Source organism: Tamandua tetradactyla, chromosome 12 (assembly GCF_023851605.1).
Source record: "Tamandua tetradactyla isolate mTamTet1 chromosome 12, mTamTet1.pri, whole genome shotgun sequence".
NCBI lineage: Eukaryota > Metazoa > Chordata > Mammalia > Pilosa > Myrmecophagidae > Tamandua > Tamandua tetradactyla.
The window spans coordinates 76,369,255-76,382,459 of NC_135338.1; the positions used below are offsets into that span (position 1 = coordinate 76,369,255).

At 38.6% G+C, this 13,205-nt stretch overlaps 1 protein-coding gene across 5 annotated transcripts in view; it reads right to left on the reverse strand.

Moving 5' to 3' along the window:
* GABRG3 (gamma-aminobutyric acid type A receptor subunit gamma3) overlaps nucleotides 1-13,205 on the reverse strand; it is a 736,378-nt gene that overhangs the window by 707,967 nt on the left and 15,206 nt on the right. For 2 of the 5 annotated variants that reach the window (XM_077123980.1, XM_077123979.1), the window contains exon 1: nucleotides 11,529-11,608. The exons of the other annotated variants lie outside the window; for them this stretch is intronic. The gene's annotated coding sequence lies outside the window, so the exon portion shown is untranslated. Of the gene's footprint in view, nucleotides 1-11,528; nucleotides 11,609-13,205 lie in introns of those variants that run through there. 5 annotated transcript variants of the gene reach the window in all.

The window sequence follows — 13,205 nt, forward strand, 5'->3', positions numbered from 1 at the left end:
AATAAACCCCGAGAAAATATTGCACTGTGTCCCAACTACAGTTCAGAAATAAACCTTCAACAAATTAGATTATAGTTGTGGTTTGAATGATATAATGGCTGGAAGGCTATGAATATTTGAGTAAAAATCTGATTATTTTAAAAATGTGTGTTTTCAGGAGTAAGTTGAATTTATTAATGGAAATATTTATAATATTAAGCTTCTCACTTTTGCAACTGGTGAAAATGACTGGTTTTCTATGTAATAACTATGAAAACACATATAACCCACACACAGGAGAGTTGTCACAGAATATCTTTCACTAGATAATAAAATGCACATATTCCCTGTCCAGACCCTACTGGATTTGGGCACCTCTCTCCAAGGGAAATTCCCTTCTGCCATCTGTTCCTAAACCAGATTGAGGTCGACTGATTCATCCAGATCCAGGGATTTGCCAGAGAGAAAAAAAGACCATTGGAGAATGGTCACTGTACCTCACTCAATCCATTCTTCTTACAATCTACCAGGGGCTAATTTGGAAATAAAGTATGGTGATTACAAAACTTTTATGAATATAACTACATCCTAATTACTGCACGTCCTTGCCTTGTGACCAACATGACTTGACAAGGAGTATGCAGTAGGAAAGCAGCTAAAAGGAAGTACACAAATCTTCTTACTATTTCAATTTTACCAGTATATCCTCAAATCAAGTGGCTAGAAGAAGCTCAAGAACCACAAATGCTGACCTGTAGCGAGATAATATAGGCTGGCAACATCAAAATCAGCTGGGAGAACAGGCACTTCTGTTTCCACCTAAGATGGAATAACAGGGGCTGAATTTACCCTCTCAACTGAAATTTTTTTCTTTTACTCAGAAAAAAATATATATGAAACAATGGTTTTCAAGACACTGAGCATCAGGCAATAAAGGAGAGAGTAGTTACTGAGATTGCAAACAAACAAAACTAGCCCCACAATTGCCCTGGCTTCATAATTTGAGAGAGTTTCCAAGGCTACAGCTCAGAGAGATGGACCCAGGCAGAGCTTGATGGATTCCCTGAGTAGAGATAGAACAGAGAGTCTGAGGAGACCAAGTTGAAGTCACAGAACACAGTAAACAGAGAGAACTACACAGAGAGCGCTCTGGAGAACTGCAAATGGCTCCTCTTGAGCATTCAGCAAAGAACTTATCAGCATGTGAGGCAATTATCCAAATCCAGGGACAGAACTATCTAAAAAAGATTACAGAACTGTGTGCGGTATTCCAGTGGGACTGGGAATAGTGTTTGCTCCCAACAGGTAGAGTAGAAAAATTCAAAATTCTTGAGGAAAGACTTTCTCAGGAGCGTCTTGACTCATTAGTATAGTAACCCTATAGTATGATACCGCATTGCTCCAGACTTGCCTAAAAGGCTAAAAATCAAGACTCAAAGGGATCAAATTGTTTCTAAGTAATTTAACTGCACCCCAGAAAAAATACTCAAGAATATTTATGAGAATGCAGAAACAGCCAAAACAGAAGGTAAAATCACAATATCTAATATCCTGACAAAGATTAATGGGCATATAAATAAGTTAGAAAACAATCCATTATAAGGAGAAAAAACAATCAATCAATATAAGCCAGATCTTACACAAATGTTAGAAATACTGACTGATATAGATGGTATAATTAGAAACAAGAACATTGAATCAATTATTAACTGTGTTCAGTATGTCCAATAGTTTAGAGACATCAAAGATATAAACAAGACCTAAAATGAATTTGTAGACAAAATTAAGACAATATCTGAGATGAAAAATACACTGGAAAAGATGGTCACATTTTACATAGGATCAGAAAAGAGTAGTAAACTTAAAGATACAGCTATAGAAACCACATAAAATAAAACTTATGGAAAAAAATCTTTTTAAAATGGAAACAATATCAGTGAGCTATAGAACAACTTCAAAGAACCCAAAATAAGTATAACTGGAATCCCATAAGAATAGGAGAAAGAGGAGGGAAGCAGGAAAATATACACATAAATGAAGAAATAATGACAAAAATTTTTTTGAGCTTTTAAACCTAAAGATTCAAGAATCTCAAGGAAACACAAGCATGAGCAGTGTGAAGAAAACTACATCAAGTCATATCATAAATTAATTGCACAAATCCAGAAATTAAAAAAAAAATTAAAAGAAGCCACAAGGAAAAAGCCCATGAAATGCAAAGTATGATGACAGATTACACTTTAGAAACAATGCAATTGATCAATATCTTTAAGGAAATGAAAGAAGGAAAATATCTTTCAGGTCAGAATACTATATCTAGTGAAAAAAACTTTCAAAAATGAAAGAGGTAGGCATTCGAGACTGGCAGAGCAAGGAGCTCAGCAGACCCTCTACTAAACAAACAATCATATAACTGGAAAGGATTAGTTTTTAAAAATGATGTATTGAGGGAATAAAAACAAGTCCAGGATAGGAGGAAATATTTTCAAAACACGTATCTGACAAAAGATTTGTATCCAAAATATACGAAGTACTTTAAAACCTCAACAATAAGAAAACAAACAAACAAAAAAATGCAACTAAAAATTTGTAAAAAATTTGAACAGGCTCTACACCAAAGAAAAAGAAGAATGGTTTTCGTTAATAAGTTGCCAGAATGCGATATACCAGAAACAGAATGACTTTTAAAAACAGCAATTTATTGAGTTGCAAGTTAACAGTTCTAAGGCTGTGAAAATGTCCAAATTAAGGCACCCACAAGAGGTTCCCTTTACTCAAGAAGGCTGATGAAATTCGGGGTTTCTCTCTCAGCTGGGAGGGCACTTGGCAACGTCCACTAGCTTTCTCTCCCAGCTTCCTGTTTCATGAAGCTGCCCCAGGGCTCTTTCCTTCTTCATTTCCAGAGGTCTCTGGATGTGTTGGCTCTGTTGATTCTGGTGGTCAAAAGCTTTTCCTAAATGGTTCCTTATTAAAAGGCTCCAATAAGCAACCCCACCTTGAATGGGTGGAGACACATCTCCATAGATATGCTCTAATCCAAAGTTACCATTCACAATTTGGTGGGTCACATCTCCATATAAATAATCAAAAAGAGAGAGGGTAGCCCTGCCACCTCTGGGCAGGTACTGGCATCCCTTCATCACCGAGTCAAATACAGCATAAAAATATCCGAGAAAGTTCTCCAGGCCCAAGGCTAGCTTGTAGGAGAGACATACCAAAATGTCTGGAGCCTTACACACTGGTGCTTAACAATCTTAGGCACAGAGATAGTAAAAAAATTTTAAAGAGGGGGGATCCAAGATGGCGTCTTAGTAAGGTACATGCGTCTTAGTTCCTCCGACTCCAAATCAACTAATAGGTGAACAGAAACAGTACAGAACAGCTCCCAGGGCTACAGCAGGGAATGGACACACAGCGTAACCCAGTCTGGGCTGGTTAGTCTGACTGCGAAACTCGGCTGCGGTGAGTGAGATCCCCGAGCGGCGGGCGATTTCCCGAGCAGCCGCAGCTGCGGCGGTCCGAGCTAATCCCTCCCTCCTTCCCGGGCTGGCTGAGGGACGCGGAGAGACAAGCTACCCAGCCAAGGCGGCCGGCGCCACACTTTTGCGGGCGGCTTCGAGTCTCGGCTTCGAGTCCGCGACTACGAGTCTCGCATCAGAGGGCTATCCAAAGTCTGAGCTGGCAAGTCTGATTGCGAGACCTGGCTGCGGCGAGACCCCTGAGCAGCCGCAGCTGCGGCGGTCCGAGCTAATCCCTCCCTCCTTCCCGGGCTGGCTGAGAGACTCGGAGAGACAAGCTTCCCAGCCAAGGCGGCCGGCGCCACACTTTTGCGGGCGGCTTCGAGTCCGCAGCTACGAGTCTCGGATCAGAGGGCTATACAAAGTCTGGGCTGGCAAGTCTGACTGCGTCTCTTGGCTGCGGTGAGACCCCCGAGCAGCGCGTGATTTGCCGAGCAGCCGCAGCTGCGGCGGTCCGAGCTAATCCCTCCCTCCTTCCCGGGCCGGCTGAGAGTATCGGAGAAGCAAGTTTCCCAAGCCGAGGCAGGCGGCGCCCTTCTTCTGCGGGCGGCTTCGAGTCTCGGCTTTGAGTCCGCGGCTACGAATCTCAGATCAGAGGGCTATCCAAAGTCTGGGCTGGCTAGACTGACTGCGAGACTCGGCTGCGGTGAGACCCCCGAGCGGCGTGTGATTTCCTGATCAGCGGCAGCTGCAGTGGTCCGAGCTACTCCCTCCCTCCTTTCCGGGCCGGCTGAGAGTATTGGAGAAGCAAGTTTCCCAAGGCTAGGCAGGCGGCACCCCTCTTTTGCAGGCGGCTTCGAGTCTCTGCTTCGAGTCCGCGGATACGAGTCTCGGATAGGACGGCTATCCAAGCAGCGGTAGCCCCCCCCCCACGGGAGGCTTCCTGGTCCGGTGGGGAATCCCCCAGGCCCGCTGTGGCCCGCAACCAGCCACAGGGTCCCCTCAAGCCGTGGCAGCTGACGCCCCCACCACGCGCGGCCCCTGAACCAACGGAGAGAATTGGATCCGAAATCCCCAGGCCACGGAGATCGGTGACTGGGGGAGACCCATTCCAAACACTTGAGACAAACGTGTGCCACGTGCGCCACATACTGGGCAAGATAAGAAAAACAGATCCCAGAGATTACACAGAAAAATATTACAACCTTGCTGGGTCCAACACCAAGAGAAATCTGAATAAATGCCCAGACGCCAGCAGCAGAAGATAACTGTCCACGCTCAAAAGATTGAGAATATGGCCCAGTCAAAGGAACAAACCAATAGCTCAAATGAGACACAAGAGCTGAGACAACTAATGCTGAATATACGAACAGAAATGGAAAACCTCTTCAAAAATGAAATCAATAAATTGAGGGAGGACATGAAGAGGACATGGGCTGAACATAAAGAAGAAATAGAAAAACTGAAAAAACAAATCGCAGAACTTATGGAAGTGAAGGATAAAGTAGCAAACATAGAAAAAATAATGGATAGCTACAATGATAGATTTAAAGAGACAGAAGATAGAATTAGTGAATTGGAGGATGGAACATCTGAATTCCAAAAAGAAACAGAAACTATAGGGAAAAGAATGGAAAAATTTGAACAGGGTATCAGGGAACTCAAGGACAATATGAACCGCACAAATATACGTGTTGTGGGTGTCCCAGAAGGAGAAGAGAAGGGAAAAGGAGGAGAAAAACTAATGGAAGAAATTATCACTGAAAATTTCCCAACTCTTATGAAAGACCTAAAATTACAGATCCAAGAAGTGCAGCGCACCCCAAAGAGATTAGACCCAAATAGGCGTTCTCCAAGACACTTACTAGTTAGAATGTCAGAGGTCAAAGAGAAAGAGAAGATCTTGAAAGCAGCAAGAGAAAAACAATCCATTACATACAAGGGAAACCCAATAAGACTTTGTGTAGATTTCTCAGCAGAAACCATGGAAGCTAGAAGACAGTGGGATGATATATTTAAAATACTAAAAGAGAAAAACTGCCAACCAAGACTCCTATATCCAGCAAAATTATCCTTCAAAAATGAGGGAGAAATTAAAACATTCTCAGACAAAAAATCACTGAAAGAATTTGTGACCAAGAGACCAGCTCTGCAAGAAATACTAAAGGGAGCACTAGAGTCAGATACAAAAAGACAGAAGAGAGAGATATGGAAAAGAGTGTAGAAAGAAGGAAAATCAGATATGATATATATAATACAAAAGGCAAAATGTTAGAGGAAAATATTATCCAAACAGTAATAACACTAAGTGTCAATGGACTGAATTCCCCAATCAAAAGACATAGATTGGCAGAATGGATTAAAAAACAGGATCCTTCTATATGCTGTCTACAGGAAACACATCTTAGACCCAAAGATAAACATAGGTTGAAAGTGAAAGGTTGGGAAAAGATATTTCATGCAAATAACAACCAGAAAAGAGCAGGAGTGGCTATACTAATATCCAACAAATTAGACTTCAAATGTAAAACAGTTAAAAGAGACAAAGAAGGACACTATATATTAATAAAAGGAACAATTAAACAAGAAGACATAACAATCATAAATATTTACGCACCGAATCAGAATGCCCCAAAATACGTGAGGAATATACTGCAAACACTGAAAAGGGAAATAGACTCATATACCATAATAGTTGGAGACTTCAACTCACCACTCTCATCAAGGGACAGAACATCTAGACAGAGGATCAACAAAGAAATAGAGAATCTGAATATTACTATAAATGAACTAGACTTAATAGACATTTATAGGACATTACATCCCACAACAGCAGGATACACCTTTTTCTCAAGTGCTCATGGATCATTCTCAAAGATAGACCATATGCTGGGTCACAAAGCAAGTCTTAACAAATTTAAAAAGATTGAAATCTTACACAACACTTTCTCGGACCATAAAGGAATGATGTTGGAAATCAATAATAGGCAGAGTGCCAGAAAATTCACAAATACGTGGAGGCTCAACAACACACTCCTAAACAACGACTGGGTCAAAGAAGAAATTGCTAGAGAAATTAGCAAATACCTCGAGGCGAATGAAAATGAAAACACAACATATCAAAACTTATGGGACGCAGCAAAGGCAGTGCTAAGAGGGAAATTTATTGCTCTAAATGCCTATATCAGAAAAGAAGAAAAGGCAAAAATTCAGGAATTAACTATCCATTTGGAAGAACTGGAGAAAGAACAGCAAGCTAACCCCAAAGCAAGCAAAAGGAAAGAAATAACAAAGATTAGAGCACAAATAAATGAAATTGAAAACATGAAAACAATAGAGAAAATCAATAAGGCCAGAAGTTGGTTCTATGAGAAAATCAATAAGATTGATGGGCCCTTAGCAAGATTGACAAAAAGAAGAAGAGACAGGATGCAAATAAATAAGATCAGAAATGGAAGAGGAGACATAACTACTGACCTCACAGAAATAAAGGAGTTAATAACAGGATACTATGAACAACTTTACGCTAATAAATACAACAATTTAGAGGAAATGGACGGGTTCCTGGAAAGACATGAACAACCAACTTTGACTCAAGAAGACATAGATGACCTCAACAAACCAATCACAAGTAAAGAAATTGAAGCAGTCATTCAAAAGCTTCCTAAAAAGAAAAGTCCAGGACCAGACGGCTTCACATGTGAATTCTATCAAACATTCCAGAAAGAATTAGTACCAACTCTCCTCAAACTCTTCAAAAAAATCGAAGTGGAGGGAAAACTACCTAATTCATTCTATGACGCCAACATCACCCTCATACCAAAACCAGGCAAAGATATTACAAGAAAAGAAAACTACAGGCTGATCTCTCTAATGAATATAGATGCAAAAATCCTCAATAAAATTCTAGCAAATCGTATCCAACAACACATTAAAAGAATTATTCATCATGACCAAGTAGGATTCATCCCAGGTATGCAAGGATGGTTCAACATAAGAAAATCAATTAATGTAATACACCATATCAACAAATCAAAGCAGAAAAATCACATGATCATCTCAATTGATGCAGAGAAGGCATTTGACAAGATTCAACATCCTTTCCTGTTGAAAACACTTCAAAGGGTAGGAATACAAGGGAACTTCCTTAAAATGATAGAGGGAATATATGAAAAACCCACAGCTAATATCATCCTTAATGGGGAAAAATTGAAAACGTTCCCCCTAAGATCAGGAACAAGACAAGGATGTCCACTATCACCACTATTATTCAACATTGTGTTGGAGGTTCTAGCCAGAGCAATTAGACAAGAAAAAGAAATACAAGGCATCAAAATTGGAAAGGAAGAAGTAAAACTATCACTGTTTGCAGATGATATGATACTATACGTCAAAAACCTGGAAAAATCTACAACAAAACTACTAGAGCTAATAAATGAGTACAGCAAAGTAGCAGGTTACAAGATCAACATTCAAAAATCTGTAGCATTTCTATACACTAGCAATGAACAAGCGGAGGGGGAAATCAAGAAACGAATCCCATTTACAATTGCAACTAAAAGAATAAAATACCTAGGAATAAATTTAACTAAAGAGACAAAAAACCTATATAAAGAAAACTACAAAAAACTGCTAAAAGAAATCACAGAAGACCTAAACAGATGGAAGGGCATACCGTGTTCATGGATTGGAAGACTAAATATAGTTAAGATGTCAATCCTACCTAAATTGATTTACAGATTCAATGCAATACCAATCAAAATCCCAAGAACGTATTTTTCAGAAATAGAAAAACTAATAAGCAAATTTATCTGGAAGGGCAGGGTGCCCCGAATTGCTAAAAACATCTTGAGGAAAAAAACGAAGCTGGAGGTCTTGCACTGCCTGACTTTAAGGCATATTATGAAGCCACAGTGGTCAAAACAGCATGGTATTGGCATAAAGATAGATATATCGACCAATGGAATCGAATAGAGTGCTCAGGTATAGACCCTCTCATCTATGGACATTTGATCTTTGATAAGGCAGTCAAGCCAACTCACCTGGGACAGAACAGTCTCTTCAATAAATGGTGCCTAGAGAACTGGATATCCATATGCAAAAGAATGAAAGAAGACCCATATCTCACACCCTACACAAAAGTTAACTCAAAATGGATCAAAGATCTAAACATTAGGTCTAAGACCATAGAACAGTTAGAGGAAAATGTCGGGAGATATCTTATGAATCTTACAATTGGAGGCGGTTTTATGGACCTTACACCTAAAGCAAGAGCACTGAAGAAGGAAATTAATAAATGGGAACTCCTCAAAATTAAACACTTTTGTGCATCAAAGAACTTCATCAAGAAAGTAGAAAGACAGCCTACACAATGGGAATCAATATTTGGAAACGACATATCAGATAAAGGTCTAGTATCCAGAATTTATAATGAGATTGTTCAACTCAACAACAAAAAGATAGCCAACCAAATTACAAAATGGGAAAAAGACTTGAATAGACACCTCTCAGAGGAGGAAATACAAATGGCCAAAAGACACATGAAGAGATGCTCAATGTCCCTGGCCATTAGAGAAATGCAAATCAAAACCACAATGAGATATCATCTCACACCCACCAGAATGGCCATTATCAACAAAACAGAAAATGACAAGTGCTGGAGAGGATGCGGTGAAAGAGGCACACTTATCCACTGTTGGTGGGAATGCCAAATGGTGCAACCACTGTGGAAAACAGTTTGGCGGTTCCTCAAAAAGCTGAATATAGAATTGCCATACGACCCAGCAATACCATTGCTGGGAATCTACTCAAAGGAATTAAGGGCAAAAACTCAAACAGACATTTGCACACCAATGTTTATAGCAGCGTTATTTACAATTGCAAAGAGATGGAAACAGCCAAAATGTCCATCAACAGACGAGTGGCTAAACAAACTGTGGTATATACATATGATGGAATATTATGCAGCTTTAAGGCAGGATAAACTTATGAAGCATGTAATAACATGGATGGACCTAGAGAACATTATGCTGAGTGAGTCTAGCCAAAAACTAAAAGACAAATACTGTATGGTCCCAATGATGTGAACGGACATTCGAGAATAAACTTGGAATATATCATTGGTAACAGAGTTCAGCAGGAGTTAGAAACAGGGTAAGATAATGGGTAATTGGAGCTGATGGAATACAGACTGTGCAATAGGACTAGATACAAAAACTCAAAAATGGACAGCACAATAATACCTAATTGTAAAGTAATCATGTTAAAATACTGAACGAAGCTGCATCCGAGCAATAGGTTCTTGTTTTGTTTTATTTTGTTCTTATTATTATTACTTTTATTTTTTTTCTCTATATTAACATTCTATATTTTTTTCTGTTATAGTGCTAGTTCTTCTAAACCGATGCAAATGTACTAAGAAACGATGATCATGCATCTATGTGATGATGTTAAGAATTACTGATTGCATATGTAGAATGGTATGATGTCTTAAAAAAAAAAAAAAAAAAGGTCAGCACAATACTGCCTAACTGTAATGTAATTATGTTGGAACGCTGAATGAAGCTGCATCTGATCTATAGTTTTTTTTTGTTTTTTTTTTCTTTCTCTTATATATTTTTGTACTTTTTATTTTTATTTGTGTTTTCACTGTGTTATCACTTTATTTCTTTTTCTGTTGTCGTGCTATTTCTTTCTCTAAATCGATGCATATGTACTGAGAAATGATGACCATACACCTATGTGATGATATTAAGAATTACTGATTGCATATGTAGAATGGATTGATTTCTAATGTTGTGTTAGTTAATTTTTTTTAATTAATAAAAAAAATAAATAAATAATCAAAAAGATCCTACCTAGCATTATTGAATGAGGATTAAAGGACATGGCTTCTGTGGGGTAACAGATTCAAACCAGCACAGTGGTGAATAAGCACATGAAACGAAGGTCAAAATAGTCATTGGGGAAATACAAACTAAAACCATAATGAAACCAATATTTCATTATGATTTTAATGTGTATTTTAACTTGTTCTATTCACTATACACATAATAGAATGACTAAAATTAAAATGAATGACCAGAACAATGAGGATGTAGAGGAACTGAAATGTTCAATCATTGCTGATGGGGATGAAAGTTATATCAACCACCTTGGAAAACAACTTGACAGTTTCTTAAAGCATTAAACATACACCAACCATGCCTACCATATGGTATAGACATTCCACATTTAGGTATTTACCCAAGAGAAGTGAAGGTATATATCCATACAAAGAAGTATATGCAAATATTCATATCTGAAATCTGTCAATAACCTAAATGTCTGTCAACAGGTGAATAACTAAGCAAATTGTTGTAATCTCTTCAATACAATACTACTCAGCAATAAAGAAGAAACAATATTGATGCACACACCATCAGTGAATCTCAAAATAATAATGCTATTGATCAAATAATAATGACCAAAATAATATTGATTAATAATAATAATGATCATCTCAATAGAAGGAGAAATAGAATTTAATAAAATTGAATACTCTTGCACGATAAAAAGCTTTCAACAAACTAGAAGTAGAAGAGAACTTCCTCAAGCTGATAACAGTTCTGTTTTAGTTTGCTAATGCTGCCAGAATGCAATATACCAGAAATGGATGGCTTTTATAAAGGGGATTTATTAAGTTACAAGTTTACAGTTATAAGGTCATAAAAAATGTCCAAACTAAAGCATCCTTGACTCTGAAGAAAGGCCAATGTCTGTCACATGGGAGGCATATGGCTAGTTTCTGCTGGTCCTTATACCCTGTTCTATTGCTTTCAGCCTCTGATTCCAGTGGCCTCCTCTTTAAGCATCTGTAGATCCTGATTTAGCTACCCTGGGGTAAAACTCTAGGTTTTGGCTTGTTTAGCATCTCATGAGAAGGCACATGGTAACGTCTGCTGGGCTCTGGTTTCTAATGACATTACAAGCATCTCTCTTGCCACTCCAAGCATCTCCAAATGCTTGCGTCTATGTTGGCTCTGAAGCAACTGCGCTTTCTCCAGAATGTCTTCACTTTCAAAGGATGCCAGTAAACTAATCAGGACTCACCTTGAATGGGCAGAGTCACATCTCCATCAAATCAAAAGGTCATAACCACAATTTGTTGTCACATCTCCATGGAAGTAATGTAATCAGAAGGTCACATACACAATTGAGTGGGTCAATCTCCATGGAAACATTCTAATCAGAGGTTCTTCCCTAAACAATAGGTCTGGCCCACAAGATTGGATTAAGAAAAAGAACAAGGATTTCCTGGGGTATATAGCAATTTCAAACCAGCACAGCCATCTATGAAAAACCCACAGTTAACATCATACTTAATGGTGAAAGGTGCTTCCCAACTAAATCAGAAACAAATAAGGTAATCATCTATTGTAGCGGAGGTTCTAGTCATAGACATTTGGGAAGGAAGGAAAGCAGGTAGAAAAGAAGGAAGAAAGAAAAAGAAAATCATAGTTGGAAAGAGAAGGACAACTACCTCTATTTGCAAATTTCAGGATCTTTTATTTAGATAAAAAGGAATCCAATAAAACTAATCACTCCAGTAAGTTTGCAAGATATAAGATCAATATGCAAAAATGAGATTTTTCTTTACAGTAGCAGTAAAAAATCCAAAAATAAAATGTAAAACACAATTCCACAGAGTTCTCGCCTGCCATGCCAGAGACCTGGGTTCGATTCCCGGTGCCTGCCCATGCAAAAAAAAAAAAAAAAGAAAGAAAAGAAATCCACAATTCCATTTACAATAGCATCAAAAACTAAAAAAATAAAACACTTGCCAACAAACTTAATAAAATAAGTGCATGCTTATACACTGAAAACTACAAAACATTATTAAATTAAATAAGATTCAAATGGAGAGATGTTCCATGTTCATGGATTGGAATACTGGATATTGTTAAGAGGCAAAAAATACTCAATGCATACATTGACAGAGTATAAGGAAAAATAGACAAATCTACAATTATTGTCAGAGATATCAAAACACCCGTATTAGTTTGCTAAAGCTGCTGGAATGCAATATACAAAAAATGAACGGCTTTAAAAAGGGACTTTAATAGTTACACCTTTACAGTTCTAAGGCCAAGAAAACATCCAAATGAAGGCACCAACAAGAGGTTACCTTCACTCTAGAAAGGCTAATGCCATCCAGAACACCTTTATCTGTTGGAAAGGCACATGATTGGCGTCTGCTGGTCTTTGTTGCCAGTTCTGTTGCTTCCAGTTTCTAATGCCAGTGTCTCTTCTCTAAGCACCTGTGGGCCTTCACTTAGCTCCTCTGGGACACAACTCTAGGTTTTGGCTTGCTTAGCATCTCATGGGAAGGTACATGGTGACATCTATAGGGCTCTGCCTGTGTCTAGGCATCTGCTCTCTCTGTCAGCATGTGAAGCATCCCCAAACAACCATGTCTCTGTCAACTCTGAGGCAACTGTTCTCCAAGTGTCATCTGCATCTGAGGTTTCTTCAATATGTTTCCTCTTTTAAAGAACTTCAATAAACTAATCAAGACCCACCCTGAATGGGTAGTGGGACATCTCCATTTAATCAAAAGGCCACACCCACAATTGGGAGCACCATATATTCATGGAGATAATCTAATCGAAAGTTTCTGCCCTACAGTATGGAACCAAAATTAAAAGAAATGGCTGCCTCCCAATATTGTATCAAGATTAAAACATGGTTTTACTGGAGTACATGATAATTTCAAACCAGCACATCACT